Genomic DNA, 18,266 nt, shown 5'->3' with positions numbered 1-18,266 from the left:
TTGAAAAAGCGCGATAAGAGCGCAACATACACCGCGAGAATACCAATACAAGTATTTAAATAAATTTTATGTAACGCTTGCATAATACTGTTTGCGACGAAACTCTCGGAGCCTTGAGATTTCATCTCTCTTTAATTGTCGTTGAATAGATTAATTTGTAGCGGCACTTTTTACCGACGCGGTCCACGCATCTTCGCACTTGGCGCGGAATCTAATTTTGCTCACGGTGAAAGATGCTCGGCATTATTCATTGTTTGTCACATTGTTTCATCTCTCTCTCTCTCTCTCTCTCTCTCTCTCTCTCTCTCTTCCTTTCTCTCGACGAAGTAAATCTTTTCTTTGTGGCAAAATGCCGCGATAAGGAGATGACCTATTTTAACAGAGAGTCATATTCGCGCGAGTCGCAACGTAGCCATCTAAAATTCAGCTCTCACGAGGCTCTCGCGATAATAACGAAATCGAACGCTTTATTCCGAGTCGCTCCACTTCTAGCGGCATTCGGATACTCCATTCGTGCGGCCTCGGTTTTCGACTCTTTCTGCAGTTGTTGTTAGCGCGCTATTTTGCTGATCACGAGCGAAGTCCAAGAACAAGATTTCAAGTTCCTATTAGAAGCTCCTATTCTATCTCGCTTCGTAGCGGCACGCGCGTGCATGCGCGCTATCTTCCGTAACGCAAGCCTCGCTCTGCCGAGGCCATCGAATTTTATTTAACTTTCCTCGCGAGCCGGCTGTAACGACATCGAACGCGCATATAGATATTATGTCAGCATTATGTATAGATAGCAGCCGGCTGATGTTCGATCTTTTCCACCAGAAATCACGTCGAAGGTCGCGCGCGCGGCCGTCGAATACGACGTCGTACGCTTTAAAACAGTCTAACGCTTCGGTTCTTCGTCCTTGCGACAGTTTTAGTTTTCGAGGAGTCCCGGAGCCCCGCGCCGCCGCCGCCGCCGTCGCCGCAGCCGCTTGCGAGGGAGGAAGAAGGGTGGGTGCGGTGGTTATACGTGCTTTATACCGTCGCTAGTCTACACGAAGCCGGTGTAAGGTTACGCGTTGCAAGTTAGTTGTCACGAGTGGGCACACATTCGCTTAAAATTAGCGAATATCAAGTAGGAAGCAAATCGCGGGAGTGCTGGCCGAGCTGTGCTTGCTGGCTAGCTGGCTCTGATAGTTCGAAGTAGAAACCGCTTCTATTTTCGCGCGTACTTGCCAACGAGCGACGTCGAGCCAATACCTTGAATACCTCGCGTTAATTACTCATGGTTCGGTCAGCTTCTCTTTCCCCAAATTTTGCATTCCCCCTTTTCCTCTCGCGAATCTCATTTCGCAAAACCGACTTCTCCTCCTCCCGTCGCTTCTCTCGATCGGCGTCTCGTAAGAAACGTCGTACGATTTGGCACGTCTGAGAGATGAGCGTTGGTATACTTTGGAATTCCGGTTGACAGTTTGTTCTTGTTGACAACTTCGCGGCTTCGGCGGCGGCGGCGGCGGCGGCGTCACAAGGCCGGCGCACACATCAATGTTGTATCGTCACGCATGTGCGCAGCATGTTGCTACGTGCACGCGTATATATCTCCGCCTCGCGGATTTGTCGCAATGTCTCATGTCGGCTCGAGCGTTCGGAGAGCCGGCGCGAGCGACGAGAGGAGAGGAGAGACGAAGCGCGCGCGCGGCGAGGTGAGGTGAAACGCGGCGGCGGCGGCGGCAGCGTGGCCTTGTCCTTGGGCATAATCTTTCCTCGTTATCGGACGGCGTCGAGGCTGCGGTCGCATCGGACCGACTGCGAACGATTAGTGCTGCTCTCGACCATGCGTCAGCCTTCCTTTTATATTCGCGAATAATAATGCGCCCGGCGTCGCGATGTGTCGGCAGCTCCGAGAGCGCGCCGCATCGCGCTGGTGACGCGCGCACGCGTGTCTACCTGTGGGCGCGTGAATTTCGGAAGAGATTTCGGAAGAAAGAACGCACGTTCGCGGAACGTCATTTACATGTTTGCGAAACTCACGCGTTCCGATACGGCGATATCGCGCCTCGCGGAACGAAAATCGCTAAACAATTCGCGCTCGTTTCACCCGCTCGCTCGTACCGTATTCTATCCTCATTACAGATACAGCCATCGAGAAAGTATATACGCGTATGTAAATCATCCAGTACGGTCCGCAGAGTCGCCGCAGCGGGACGGTTTTCCCGTGAAGAAAGATAATCCGCGTGTCGTCATCTCGAACTGCGAGCGACACTGGTTATCAATGATACCCCCCTGCTTCTAGGAAGCGAAATCGCTATCGCCGACCTTGGCTAGCGAAATACTTAGCACAGCGGCACGTGTGGTGGCGACGTAGAAGCTGACGAAGCAGAAGAGACCGCGGATAACGAGCGAGGACGCGAAAGAATAGGAGCCTGTGGTCGCGCGCGTGACGACGTATTAATTAATGCGATACCATCTATCTCGATACGATATTAAGATACTCGGGTGATTAGCCGCGCTAGGTGATCGGCATTCCATCGATTGGATCGCCGCTACTAACAGAAACGTATAGGGACACATTGCTCATCCCCCTCTCTCTCTCTCTCTCTCTTTCTCTTTCTCTCTCCCTCTTCCATGCCTATTATTCCGTTACACGTGTATTCACGTGAACGTATTCCCTTCGTTATCATCCGACATGAAATTTGGGGTGCTCGGAAACGAGGAAATGGGGAAAATAACGTAACGAGTTCGCGACGGGAGGGAAAGAGGAGGAGGATGAGTGAAAAGGGGACACAGGGGGGCGATTCCGACACGCGTAGCCTTTGCGCGAACGTGAATATACCGTATTATTATTAGCTGGATCGTTGGAAACGCGCAAGGTCAGCTTTCGCATTCTACCTCCGGCTGTCTACGCACCCGCTACTTCATCGACTCTCTAATCATCGTAGAGCCCACACAGATGAGACCGCCGCCGCAAGCGCGGCATTTTTATAGACGATAAATGTCGGTGACGAATAACCGTGCAACATATTTGCCCGCGCGACCACGTGTCTCGCCCACGTGAACTGTAATTATTCATTGTTTGGGGAAAGCTGTCGACACGATTCGCGCATAATTGTTTACTGGATTCGAAAATAATCCAGCGACGGTACGGAAATTCTCTCTCCCTCTCTCTCTCTTTATTTCCCCTGTCTGTATTTATTTTGGCGATAATTGTTTCGACAGTAATTTTACGAATTACATTCCGATTCTTCGACCGTGTCGATAACCAGAAATTACAAAGCACGGTTCTGCTTCGTGCTCGCTCGCTCGTTCTATCCGGATGATAATTAGAGTAATTTAAGGTAAACATTTCGGGGACCTTGGCGCGCCCAACTGAGTTACGTGGCGTGACTTCCGGCGCTTTCACAAGGGACTCGCCCCTCGAAGGGCCTTTTCGATGGCTATCCGAACGCGTTCGACACGATGACCCACTTGCGCGCCTCGCGTTCCTCGTGAACGAATTCGCACGTGGCGTGAGTGTGAGTGGCGCAGTGAATTCTCGTGAGTCGATCGCGTTCGATTTTACGCCGACGCGATAAGATCAAGAACGATTTACGAAATACCGAAGAACAAGCGGATAATCGTCGAGCGACGAGAACTTATTCGGCTACCACACACACACACACATACACACACACCGTCTCAGGTTTCCCCCTCTCGATTATTATCGGTGTCCCAACCTCGCAAGTATTAGCGTGATAACGACGATGTAATTAGACACCCGGAGATATCGATCTCGACCGTGGAAGCGCGCGCGATCCATGAAAACCCGCGAATTCCCGCGACGACCTGATCGATCTCTCTTTCTCTGTCTCTCTCTCGCGATCATCGTCCACTGCGAATGCAGTTAGACCGATGGTTCCTGCCCTTTTCGCGAGGAGCCCGCTGCGACGCTTCCTCGCGACCCAGCCATAGCGCAATTATGCAATTACCGCGATCGGATACTGATCTTTTGCGGAAGAACTGGAGTTCCGTTACGATGCAACGAACTGTGGCCACGACGGCTAACTGTAAAGGACTCCGGCGTGCTAACCTGTTGCAACGATCGCCGTGTCGCGCCGAGGACGCGCCGAACGCGACGATGTGCTTGCGGAAATATTTCTCGAATAATCTCTTATCTCGCGTATAAATAAGACTCGTCGTGCCAATTAGTTTGCGCGCATTCCCCAGATTTTTCCTTCTTCCTTCCGTTTCCCCTCCTCTCTGCTTCTCTCTCCCTCGAGACAGCAGGAGACTTTCGCTCATAAAATCGGAAAGAGGGTCTCAGCCGATGTGCCGGCCGAGGTGTGAGGAGTAGGTCGATCCTCCAACTTCATAACAACTTCATAACGACTTCATAACGACATGATGTGAGCGTAGCCTTCCTATCGTGTAGGAATTATATCTGCGCTGACACGGCACTGTCGCGAGAAGTTACAGAATCGGCCCGCTGGCGACGTGGGTCCCGATCGATAAGGCTAAAAATATCAAACGATAACGCCATTTGCGATCGGGCCGCGATATCGGGATCACGCGGTGTAGGCAGAATGGGCCGTCGTCGGAATAACAGGAAATCTGACACCGGCGCGAGTGCTGGTGTCGTGCACATGATCGCATCCCATCGCCTCGTATCGCACGGCCTAGGACCTTAGTTTGGTAATCGCGACACCCACGCACAGCGGCAGTGCCGACGACAGGTGATCGCGCGTATCGCGTGTCTTTATACATCCGTTATTCGCGGCAAGACTCTGCCTCCCCTCCCCCTCGCGATAAAGCGTCGGCCGTTCCGACGTCACGATGAACGCACGGTCGATATCGACTCGCGATACCACGCAAAGGACCTTGAGGACCTGACGATTGTGCGGCGCCGTGGTTGGCCCAATCGACCCGGACGGGATATCTCTCTCACATGAACGATTAAAATCGTGCGTCGTTACCGCGACGATCGTGTCCCGATCGGCCTTCGACACGCGTTACGGTTTATCGTTCATTCGCCGTGTCAAGGTAATTTCGCGCGGCGCTGTTCACGGAGGTGTGCCGATCGTCGCACCGATTCTCGCCGCGAGTCTCGCCCCAAGGACGATGCTACGCCGTAAAACGAAAATGGCGTTACGCAACTGACGTTGCATTTCGAAGCGTTTATTACCCGGGGAGGCCGCGGCGTGCAATATTATCGTTCCTCGAGGCTGCCCGAGCTCTCTACCGAGCAGCTCCTCGCGATTACGCGTCCGTTGCACACCCGGCATTTGCCCAACAGACCGGCGACGATCCCACGATTGACGAGCGCGCGTGCGAAGTTGCGCGAATGTTTGTCGAATATATTGTTCATCTCGGTTTGAATGGATAGTCTCTCTTCCTCCGTGTAGAATACTCTAAAAGGTAGATCTGTAAAGTCAAGGCTACTTCTTGGAGATAGATAAGGCCGCCACCGGGCTGGGAACCGGCGAGTACCTGCATCAACGTCGCCGCTATTTCTGCACTCGCGTGTACGTACGTGGATAAATGTCAACGGCCTCGTCACTATTCAGCGCAAGTGCGCTTTGCTGGTCAGGCGTTGGCGTACGGGCGAGTCGAGTCGAGGCGAGGCGAGCCGCGCGAGAGTGCCAGAGGTCGATATCGCGTCGCCCAATTTCCTTCTCGTTGCTGCCGAACGCGTCATCGTCGAGAGAGTGCCAGGGATATCGGTACACGAGCTAAAACACCCCATTATTCACATCCCCTTAGTCGTCGTTGACACTCTGGCGCAGAATCTGGTTTTTTATGCGCGACGAACGTTGCAGTTGGACTTCTCGTCTGCACTCGGTGATTCCAAAGAACTTCGCAAGTAAAATTATGAACAACCGTCATTAATCGTAAGACAAACTAGACTTCTTCAGGAAGTGTCAATGACTAAAGGAGATTGCTTCACTGTCTGAACTTCTATTTCTATCGAACGGGAGAACGTTCCAGAGAGTTTCTCGTCGCTCTAACCTCGAATGGTGGGAACAAGCGAGAGAATATCCACACGAAAGAGAGAGTTTGGTTAACCAAATTTGATGAAAGATAAACGAACCCGAAATTCCGATTAAGGTTATCAAAATTCTGTTTGAGTTAACAAGATTTCTGGTTAACTTGAGCTCAATTCCGATAATTTCGACCAGAATTTTCTGATTCGTTAACATTTTATCAGAAAATTGGTTGACCTGACCAAATGTTCTTTTTTCTATACATATTCTTCGGATTAAATGGTGCGTAGATATTGGTTCTAGGGCTTTTAGCGCGCGAAAGAGAGAGGAAAGAGATGGATAGAAAGAGAGAGAGAGAGAGGAGTGGAGAGGAGGTCAATGGTTCCGCGGTCTTGCGAAGGCGACATAATCGTCGAGCAGGCGAGCGCTGATGTGAAATGGGCAAATGGCAAATGTGACCTAATACGCGCGAGGGCAATCACCTCTGCTCCGCTCTACGCCGCCACAATCGTCGGTTCTATTTGTATCTCGTTACTTCCGAGCGGTCGTTTCGACAGCGGCGAACTCATCCCATTAGTGTGTCCCTTTTCGGGGAGCGGGGGATAAAGGCTAGCGTAATGAGAATACAGTACACGCGGATTTCTCTCGCGATTGGGAGGCAACTTGTAATGGATTGGAGTCTGTGGAACGGAAGTCGTGCCGCTTCCGGCCGATCAGTTGTTCACTCGCGAAGACCGACGCGCGGTTTGACATTTTTCGGCTTCGTAACATGAGAAGAAACGTAGCAATTTCACGATTTCGACAAACAAAACTGTAAAATAAGAGTCTGGAGTATTTTTTTTTTTTGCGAACATGTGTAAATATAACACGGTATAAATATAATGCGACGATGAGCGCGTTGTGATTTTGATTATTCAGTCGGTTATCGCTCGTTCGTCCCTCTTCGCCACTTTGTTCCACGTTCTTATCCTTCACCGTCAGGCCTCAGCCGAGCGAGCATGTGCGATTTCTTAGGCCAACGACCTACTGTTTGTGGATTCCAGGCAAGGAACTCCGCGTTTTGCACATGCAGTTACACGCCGACTTACGATCGCGCTCGCTGTTACATTTCACGTGTCTAGATACGAGTGCAGGTGAAAATTGATCGTTCTCTTTTCCTTTTCACGACGAACAGGAAGTACTAAATCTTCGGATTACCGCAGATTTCGCAGTAATCCATGTTTCGTGCAGTAAATTGAACGGAGAATGTAACGAGACAAAGAGCGAGATATTGAATTCGGTGGTGCGAGGAATTTTGTGCTTGCGAATTCATGAAATTTGCCTTAATATCAATAATTTCACTTTATTCCATTCCATTTATCTACATTGGGAAATTGTTTCGACATACAAAAGGTAAAATAAAAAAGGACCAAGAGTAAGAAATTTTTTCAGAGATATTCGCTGAAGTTTATAATCCTCGCGCACACAGTGGTATAACAAAGAAATCAGCATTCGTCCGAGAAAGATTGATATGTTTCAGAGGGTCTCTGTATCATTTATTAACACTGAGAACAATTCGTTCAGTATCCTTCATACCACAAACATTCCGCGTTGTATCACGCGAGGCGCGCTCTCACAAACGAGCGTTCCGAGATCGATATCGTGCAACGAAACCGATGATCTCCTCCCACCAGATGAACTCTCTCTCCGTGCAACGTTCCCGAGGATGAAATATCGTTTACGTGTAGCAGTTGTCGGTTCAATGACCGACACGGTTTCGCTCGCGTTCGCGCGCCGCGCCGCGCCGCACCTCGCCACACCACGCCGCCGAGCCATTCCACTCCACGCTGTACGTGCACACGTATAGCTGTACGTACGTAGCTTTACTCGAGCGGCGAAACGTAAAGCGTGAAGACCCCGGGACCGGCGGGCGTTTCGGGAAGATGACGAAAATATACCAGTTAAGGAGCACGGTCAATGACCAGCTCGGTTCTTGCCGCCGCCGCTGCGACGTAATCCGATGACGAGTTTCCGGACACCGAAAGCCGTCGATTAAACTCAGCGCGAACTCGCTGCCTGCCCGTCGGGCCGACGCAAATTTTTCCTCATCCATTACCGCGCGCAAATGGGGAGCCGGTGTGGAAGATGCTTCGGGAGATTAGTTCACGTTCTATCGTTTTAACGAGCCCCCGTCACTCCTGTCCGCTATTTTTGCCGAACGCGGCGCTTTTATTAGAACAGTGGCATTTCTTTTTCTCGCGCTTATTCAGTCGCTTTCTCGAGAAGCCCGAGGTGTTGTAGAAGATTATAAAATAAGACGCGGAAGGGCATGAAATAATAACAACAATAATGTTTACTTTACATCATCGAATAGATGTCTCGCGAATCTTGATACATATTTGTAATCTTAATACATAATTGACCTTTTTGTCGATAAAAGTGTTCCCAAATATGGTTTTTGAGCCTTCTGATTGACTTTTGGTTACATTCAGAGACGCTTTTATCGAGAAGAGAGAGTTCAGAATAAAGATCAATGTAATGACATAAGAGAGAGAGAGAGAGAGAGAGAGAGAGAGAGAGAGAGAGAGAGAGAAGGCGGCGACAGCTTTTACAGCTGATGTTATTGTTTTGTCCAATTATCCTAAAAATATGCCAAATAATTAAATCTTAAAGTCGAAAAAAACCAAAACGGCATGATTCGATATTAAATTTTTCCGTCGTGAATTGCGTTACATTTATGGTGAGAGTATCGGTGAAATGTCGTGAATATTTCCAAATAAAGTCGCGGTGAGAAATTTCATGTGGAACCGTTTGGTTCCACAAGACGAGTCTGCGCGCGATAATCCTTCGTCGCATGCGATTTACTCGAATCGTCGGTTATCTTCATGTGTATCCGCTAAGGTTTCTATCTCTTCAATTTTTGCGTATACGATTGACCTCGGAGGGAATACCGGCGAGAGAGGGAGAGGGAGAGAGAGAGAGAGAGAGAGAGAGAAGCGTGGAGGGCGAAATCACTTAGGCGCGAGCGGCCATTCACCTCGGCGTTCTTGAACTTTCAGGGTCGCTTAACGCCAAGCACCCGATGAGCGGAGAGCCTTATCGTTTCAGCAAAACGTCGACTCGAATTACGGTTAGCTCTCTTTATCGCATAACTGCGACTATTTCTATCAAGGACTATGCTTACGTCCAACATTGGCCGGCACCTAAGTATGATCGAGCAACCTAAATAAACAAGATTTAGGCGTGACATCGCCGACGTTGATTGTCGCTAACCGCGATTAAACGAATCTTTTTCTTTTCTATCTGGACTATAATCGTGGCTGGCCCAGAAAAATATAAGGCAACGCAACACTGGTCAGAAACTCGAAACGACAAGTAGTCGTCAAATTCGGTCGGTACGATTGGCCGATCTTGGTGCTTGGCCGATTGGTGTTTCGCGAATCGATACGTGCGCGTGCGATTCTATTCCCCGCTGTCTCCAAGTCTTCGCGTTACGAGCGTGTCGTCGAGGCGTCGCGAATTCGGTGCGCGATGATTAAGGATCGCCCGGGCCACCCTCGATTTCGCGATGGATTTGCAATTTCTCGTGTAAGTCTCGGAATTGGAGCAATGACCTTCGAATTCGGTCCGGTCGACAAGGTTCGTGAACCCTGAAAGGAGTTGGCAGGCCTCGGGAAAGATGGTACAGTTATGCCCTCCTCCTCCTCCTCCTCCATCTGCTCGTACCTCGTTCCTCCTTCTTCACCAACCTCCTCCCTTTCTCTCTTCGACTACTTCTTCCTCCTCTAACAATGAACGCGCGCTCGCGTTCACTCCCGCGCTCTTGCCCGACCGAAAGGAAATACCGTATGGTCACCTCGGCCTCGTCACCGCGGCGAAGACAAGAGGAAATCCCGCGGCGTTCGTCGACCCGCGGAGTCAGATATGACTCGAATCGGAAGGGTGACCGCGGTTAACAGTAACGAAGGCGGCGGGCCTTTCCGGCGTATTTTCGCGCCGGTCTATTCCTGGTCGGGCCTCGCTGCTCGTACATTTCTAGTATCTTCTTCTATATCAGGTGGATATCGAAGATAGCCGTCGTCTAAATCGGACGTTAATGAAAATCCTCTCGATGTCGACGAGAATGCGACTCCATATACTCGTTATCTCCGTGTGTCCCGTCAAGGGGGTGGGGGCGCTTTGCCCGGAAAAAACGTCGTGACGTTCCGATCGATCGTCCTCGAGCGGATGAGCGAATGAAAACATCGCTCTCTCTCTCTCTCTCCCTCGCGCTCGCGACGTAGAACGATATAAAGACGAGGCTGGCGGCGGAGGTCGTTGAACCGCCGCGAAGACGCGGAGGACATTTCCACGTAACCACGCGCAAAATTCTACGGGTGGCCGCTACGAAACGTGAGACTTACGCAAAAGAAGCACGTGGTTCGAGGTAAGTGGGTCGTTGATTCAAACTAGTCAGGGCCACGGCGGCCACCACCGATATCAACGGGTTTTAACGGGACTGTGAGTAATCGACTCTTGTTGCGGCGATGCAGCGGCGAGAGATGGATTTCGGGACGAACGAACGGACGGAAGGAAGGAACGCGCGAACGAGGAAACAGCGCGCCTCTCGCCCTATCGAGGAGACGCCATTCGAGAATTATCGACCCGCAAGGGGTCGATGACCAGCAGCTCGGCCGTTGCGAAAGAATGAGAGTCATCGGGACTTTCTACGGTTAATTAAGCCTTTATCGTTGTTGTTTCTCTCGCGCGACTACAATTCCACTCGACGACCGCGAAACGAAACAGATAGCGGGTGCTAGTCACGATCGAAGGAAACCGCGTCTTTCCGTCGAACGAAAATAACCACGCTTGTATGCGTTGCGCTGTCGTTGCGTCTGAACGTTTTGAAAAGAGCAAAAAGAAAGGAGCTCTCTCATTATCTTGCCTCTGGCTTCTGTTCCTCTTTCGTTGATTCGCGTCGCGGTTGCAAGATCGTGCTACAAATTCTCTGAAGCTGGAGTAAAGTTTCGCGAGATACGCGTGCCTCGTTATCGGAAAAAGTGGCTCACTCGCGAGAGTGAAAGCACTGGAAAAGTGAAAACGCACTCGTTGCATTCGTTAAATGCGCGTCTGCGCAGCGTATTGCAATTAAATCGGTGCTGTCTTTCCGAGAGCACGTATTCGAAAGTATGGCCGGACACTGTCGCACGCGAGGCCACTCGTGATACATGAAATGTGTAACAATTTGCCAGCATTCGTTATAACACTGAACTCATATACTACTGTATACTACTGTGTAGTCGTAAGTTTCTGCTCATTACATCGTTATTTACGTACCACCTGTATTAAAGGACGATCGTCTCTCTCCGCGTCTCTCGTGGCGCTCTAAATTATCATGACGTCCGTATTTCAATCTTCGGATAATAATACAAAATGACTTTATTCACGGACGCGTTCTTCTCAAATATATCGACCGGCAGAATGAAAAGTTCGACGCGACTTCCGCCTGCTCTCCTCTTAATATTACCTACCTCGCCCACGTTCTCCCCGCGAAATAAGAGTCGAGTATTCATTCGGGACTTTTCTTTCCCTCGGCTTGATCGTGAATAATAAATTTCACGAGTCCGCGAATATAACGCCGGGCGCCAGATCGTTCATCATCGTCGAATCTGTGGGATCATGTAGGCAAGCAAGATAAATCTCCCGCGAACGTGTCCCGACGTTACGGATTGTGTTTCGGCCATTTTTATGCCGTGCCGAAGATTGCCGGGTAGATGATGAATCTTATAAGGAAACGTTAGGGTGCGAGTTTAGTGTTGGAAGCGTCCCTCATCGATTTCGATGAGCCGTAGATATATCGCGGAGCGGCTAAAAATAAGAGACACGTGTTTTTCTTTTATACGTACTCTCTTTCTCTCTCTCTCTCTCGCACATTTGGGGGATGAAACAGCACCTTGAAGGCGCTTCGATAAAATCGATCGTAAATACGTTATACGTAAGTTATAGATATTGTGTTTAGATCATACAGAAATGTCATACTTTTTAACACATCTTTACCTTTATAATACTGTGCGGTGCACTGTAAGCGTACATGCGAAGTGTCCCGTGCAAGCGAGACAGATGCAATGCATACTTGCAGCAAGGCTCAACAAAAATTTATGAATTTAGAAAATAATTTCATTACACATAGATGTATTTGTCGATAAATTATTTTAATTTTTCTTGTAGTAAAAAATATAACAATCTTCATAAATCTAAATGTAAAATACAGAAAATACTGTATTTCGCTACTATTATATCAGATTTCATATAATGTAATATTTATAACATGTATTACATTTTATATATAAGCGATTTTTATTTTTAAATATTTTTATTTTTAATATATCATTTGTAAAATACATCATATATATATTTATTATATATGTTTGTATTTATAGTATATTTATATTACTAGAGTTTAAATATTTTTTATATTTATATTATTATAATATTATATATTACTATGATATTGTGTATGAATATCATATTTCTCTATAATAAATATTTCATTATTATTTAAACGAAGATTTTTACATTTATTATTATATTCCAAATTTTATCCTTTCGACTATCTTTGAAATAAGCAGAAAATCGAAAGTTTTTATTTATTCGCTGAAAAGTTTGCTACTTCATTGGTGATTTTCTTCTCTCTTTCTATACTCTGACTCCAAAAGGTTTTCAAACTTCTCTCTGGAAAATTCAACTACCTCTTCACTTATTATACTCTCCTGTTACAAAACCGCAAAATCGATTAATATATATCTTCTCGTTTATATATAAATCTATATTTGAAATTTTAGATCAGGAGAACATAATGAGCAAAAAGATAGCATGAATTTTCGGCGGAAAATGTAAAAATTTGAAAATTTCTCGATTTTTCAGTTTTCAGCATTTTAGTATCAGGAGAACATAATAAACAAAGAAGTAGCACGAATTTTCGGTAGGAAATTTGAAAACTTGAAAATTTCTTGATTTTTCAGTTTTTCGCATTTTGGTATCAGGAGAACATGATGAGCAAAGAGATAGCACGAATTTTCAGCGGGACATTTGAATACTAAAAAATTTCTCTCGATTTTTTGTTTTTCTCACTTTGGCATCAGAAGAATAGCATAATGAGCAAAGAAGCGAAATTTCGGCAGAATTTTTAGCACGAATTTTCGGCGAAAAATTTGAAAACTTGAATATTTTTCTCGATTTTTCGGTTTTTTGCACTTTGGTATCAAGAGAACTTGATAAGCAAAGAAATAGCACAAATTTTCGGCGGGAAATTTAAAACTTTTAAATTTCTTTTTGTTTTCCGATTTTTTGTATTTTAGTAGCAGGAAGACATATGTATGAGAAGGTGTAGAATTTTCGTCGGGAAATTAAAATTTTTCTATTTTCTAACTATCAACTATATATAAAAGGAGTGGATGTGTGCGATAAATAAAAGTAACTAAGGTTTAAACATTTTTATTCTTATTTACATTCCAATACAAAATCATGCAATAGAATAAAACATAATAGAGTGTAATATAACAGATACAACATACGTTTGGATATATAGGAAAATGTATCAGCTTATATAAGTACTCAAAAATATTGTAAATTATATTAAATACTTTGTGAAACATTTTCTCATATGTCTTAAAATTTTAAAGATATTCGTTCACAATTAATTTTGTCGAATTATCCTCGAAATGTTATTTGACGCACAAGAAAGCATTTGTAGAAATTTACACGTCTTTCACTCTTAGCTGTCCTGTAACATGCAAAGTTCATTAGAATCGGCAGGAGATACTTTTAAATATTTGCTTATTAAACAACAATGTTGCAATTATCTTCGCTCACAGTACTTCGAAGAAGAACGTTAATCAAATGATTCCTTCTCTTCGATTCAATGCAATCTCTGCTCTGCTCGGCGCACCTGCCGGATTTTTTGTAACCCTGGTTCTGATATCCCATTCCCGTTAACCTCAACATTCTATCCGATCGGCCCGGATAAGGTATGACTTGGTGTCAATCGTGTTTTCTCTGATCGTCCTTGTGCATAGTTATCAAAGCAATCCTTTCTCTTTAATATATTTTATCGTACTTTGTGGATAAAGTAATGCTTCCTCAACGCATCTGTCGAGACTATATCGTCGCGAGTAGCCAATTCTTAATACTATTAAACTGTTACTAGCTTACTATTCAGTGGTGTACTCGCCTTGCGTGACGAGTAATAAATATCGGGCGATACTTGCCCCGTGTGTCTCCTAGGTTTTGCGACAATAATACGTCCTGTTCGCGTTTTAAAGGTCTAACGGATTTTGCGATCCGCACGATAGAGTGCGAAAAGTGAGAGGAGAGAAACTCGCTTGTCGCTTGACATTGCTCGTGGTTGATAATGAGTGTTTGCTCTTTGTTGGCTCAAGGCCTTAACTCCCCTACGAACCGGTCATCTCCGCGTACCGTCGAGCACAAATATTATTCCATGTATCGTCGTGTGACGGCCAAGGATGGTAGGTCAAGGTACATCTAGTCGTTCTTCGTCATTTCCGACACGAAGTTATATCTTGAACTTCCTGTCTTTGTCCCTTTTTTTCTCTCTCTATTATACTGTAAGTTACTGCGAAATAAAACCGTTATGATTCGAGCGCTATAATTTAAGTTCTATCGTCGCAACGAGAACCCGAATTAAGGCTTGGACAGAGAGAGAGAGAGAGAGAGTTTCGCTGAAGTATTAAATTTAGCAAAATATTAAAATGTGTCCTGGTAGTAAAAATAGTATCCTGTATCCGCGCCGTTAAATTCGACCGCGACGTTCCATTAACAGATCACTCTTAATAAATGAAGTGGATTTACCGAGAATCGAGAGAACAGTCGCTTCTCTAAATTCTATCACGATGAGATCTACGGTACGCGAATTCGTCCCTGAGGGGTTATCGAATGGTCGCCGGGGAATCAGCGGGAGGATTCGCGAAAGGTCTCCTACGGTGGGCTACGCGTGGTACCGGCTTGAAGAGCCGAAGGCCGTGTAGCTCGTAAATTTTCGAGTCGGCGAGGGGTGAAAAAGCCCGGGCCAGGACGAGCCTATTTCGTGCGTACGGATGGTTTTTCGCGAAGGTCGTGACCTTGCCACGTGGCGAGAGAGAGAGAGAGAGAGAGAGGGGGAGAGAGAGAGAGAGAGAAAGAGGGGGAGAAAGAGAGAGAGAGAGAGAGAGAGAGAGAGAAAGGGGGAGAGAGAGAGAGAAAGCCGGAGAAGCATGGAAGGAGTGTGACGGGGCCGAAAGGCGTAGGTCGATAGGGTAGGCATTTGAAGGACGAAAGTACATTAACCCGGAAGAGCGCTGCGAAGGATAATGGAGGCACGAGCATGTCCTCTCACCGCTTCTCTCCTCGCGAACAAGTTCGCTCTACGACGCGGAATCCGTCGCGCGAACGGTCGTGCTGAAGGTGACGAGCGCGAACAGTTCCTCTTTAATACGTCGACTGTCACGCGCTGATTTTCATTGATAGCTTCAATGCTCAACGACAATTTCAATCACCGAACATGCGGCGCACAAATAAATGCAATTCACGATGCATTTACTTGTTTTAGCTCGTTTCATTGTCCATTTAATTTATTTGCTACACAATTGGTTAAATGCATCTCGCTGATTAAGAATTTATGCGTATATTAATGAGACGCGTCGATACCACAAGATTACTGGTGATCTCATGACGGTCTCAATATGTTGACGAAAAGATCAAAAGTAATCTACCCGCTCCATCGGAGATCTCGCGGTGAAATCTCGTGACCGCGACGAATCTTCGAGGATCAGCCGGGATCATCTCCGCGATGTAGCCCACGACTCGACGGGTTTCGAAAGCCGGTTATTATATCGGAAAATCGCATGCTGCAGGCGGGGTAGAGGGGAGGGGGGGGGGAAGGAGCGAACATTGTCTTCGCGGGGCGAAATCATCGCCCGTGATGTACACGTGACTACGGAGACGGCTTCGGCTGGTGTTGTCCGGAGAATGCGCGCTGTCCCTGGGCAAGCAGAGTACATTCCCAGACTGTGTTTTAGCCTCCAGGACGCCCTCGCGTTACGAGCCGCGTATCCAGCCTCCTCCTCGCCCCACGCTTCCGCCCTTGGTTCCACGCACAAAAGCTCTCGCGCGCCGCGTCTCGGTCAAAGGAGTGCGTTCAAGGTCCAGCCGAGATCGCGGACACATCCGCGACGAGGCCAGCATCCCCTCCTTTCTTTTTTTCTTTTAATGTCTCTCTCTCTTTCTCTCTCGTATCAGCGTGTTTGATAACGAGACGATGAATGGTACTATTGACTGTCACGGAATGTCCAATATCCGCTATAACATCTGGTTCTTTTTGTTTATTCCTTATCGCCGTCGCTTGGCAGAGCGAAGTTGCTGCCAACGGAAAGACGGAACGAGAACGAATTGTATGTCGTTGAGAAGGGTCGCGAGGAAATCGCGAATGAAAGATGGCAGAAGTTCCTCTCATGACAGAGTTGACATTTCGCTTAATTATACTGTGCACGATATGCAACGCGCGATATATATATATATATATATATATATATATATATATATATATATATATATATATATAACACGCACGCATGCACGCACGCGTGGGTTAACGGGCGGCCTTCGCGACAGCGAGCTCTGTGTTCGACGGTTTATTGTTCGCGGACGGCTCCTTGTCGATCTCCGCGACGACGGTCTGCTTCTCGTTCTCTTTTTGCCGCTTAATCCGCAGCCTGACGACTACAGATACGTTCTGCACGACGCCAATGGCCGAGGGATAACTCGAGAGAATGAAAGAGGGAGAGAAAAAGGAAGAGAGAGAGGGAAGGAGAAAGACTCACCGAGACGTCTCCGAGAATTAACGCGGATTAACGGCCGTGTACCAGACACACAATGTGCCCGATAACGAGCGTACGGTAGATCGAACTGACGTCAATTTAGTCGCGCTGCGATCCTAGATATATGTATAGTCAGAACAACGTAACAACAGGCGCACACACACACACACACATAGACAGAGGCGAAGCCTCTGGAATCCGAGGCACGAGCGGCGCAAAACGTACCGTCACTCGTTACCGTAATCGCAAGCTAAACAGCATCCTCGCGTAGAGTCGTTCTCTTTGCGCGCCCTGAATTCGAGCGTAACAACTACGAGAGGGCGGGATAATCTCTAATCCGTTTCATCCCCGATTTAAGCGTTATCGCGATGAGAACCGGTCCCCTACGTCGAAATACAACGCCCCCGCGCGTGGCGCGGCAGCGACGACGACGACAACGAGAAGGACGATACGGCGTATCATCGACACACGGTGGCCGTCGTCGAGGTGAAGTGCAGAGTTCACGGTAGGACAGTTAACGTTAGAGCGAGAAACGGGAGGTGTGTTGCGTGGCAACCGACGCCCACGGTACGCCACGCGCCTCCACCGTAGGTGTTTACGCGAACGTGCTGTGGCCGCCCGCTTTTCCTCTCGTGCACACCGCCACCTCGCCGTGGGCGGATTTGGTGGATCGACGAGGGAGATCCGCGCCATGGAAAGCTCGGCAATTACACAACGGGGAAAGCGTCATTGCGCCGCTACGAACGTCACGATTAAATCTCGCTGCTGGATGCGCCATCGAGATTCAACTCTTCTCGTCTTCATTTTTCTCTCTTTCTACTACGTCTTCCTCGTGTGAATAATCGTTGTTTTGATCCGATCGATAGATTGCCCATTCGTCCGCTTCTGCGACTCGTGCGATCTTGGCTGGCTGGAATAATTAAAACAACAAATACTGGATGATGAGACGACGAGGTGTCTCCGCTAAACTTCCTCGCGGAACATTCGCGCGACTCGCTGTCCTTCTCAATAATATGTCCAGAAATTCCGATCGCGCTCGTGTCTAAATACTTACCAAGGACAGTAAAAGTTCAAGGTACATCTGAAAGAAAAGATATATGAACGCTGGACCGATCAGTGTAAAAATGCGCTATACACACACACACACACACATACACGGAATAATTATAAAATCGTACAAAATGCGCGAGAAATATAAATAAGAAATATAATGCGGACAGATTCTCTTCTTTTGGAAATATTCGAAATGTTTGATAGAAATAATTTTGGGAAATATTTCTTTAATTACGCGAGAGCTTTGAAATGTTCGGATTGCGCAATCTCGATTGCGTGTTACAGATGTATCTTTGCGTGTTATTTTCACGTAGTTTACTTTTTAGTTGATCACACGTGTCTCTAAATCCGCACCAATCGAAATTAGATATTAGTGAGTGACGATAATGAAAGAAAGAAAGAAAGAATCGTCGAGGAGTAAGGTTCAGACGCGACCTCGACGGATAGGGGG

The 18,266-nt window shown here is 47.3% G+C and overlaps 1 long non-coding RNA gene across 1 annotated transcript in view; it reads left to right on the top strand.

Moving 5' to 3' along the window:
* The first annotated feature begins 964 nt into the window (after positions 1-964).
* The window catches only part of LOC116845875, a 22,148-nt gene continuing 4,846 nt past the window's right edge, over positions 965-18,266 (top strand). Inside the window, exons 1-2 of the long non-coding RNA XR_004378357.1 lie at positions 965-1,439; positions 5,655-5,657. This is a non-coding gene — a long non-coding RNA (uncharacterized LOC116845875). The remainder of the gene's footprint in view (positions 1,440-5,654; positions 5,658-18,266) is intronic.

This window comes from Odontomachus brunneus, unplaced genomic scaffold (assembly GCF_010583005.1).
Source record: "Odontomachus brunneus isolate Ranch 3 - 2012 unplaced genomic scaffold, Obru_v1 Obru_scaffold_058, whole genome shotgun sequence".
Lineage (NCBI taxonomy): Eukaryota > Metazoa > Arthropoda > Insecta > Hymenoptera > Formicidae > Odontomachus > Odontomachus brunneus.
Note: the sequence above shows the minus strand (reverse complement) of the source record. Positions and strands in the feature narration are given on the sequence as shown.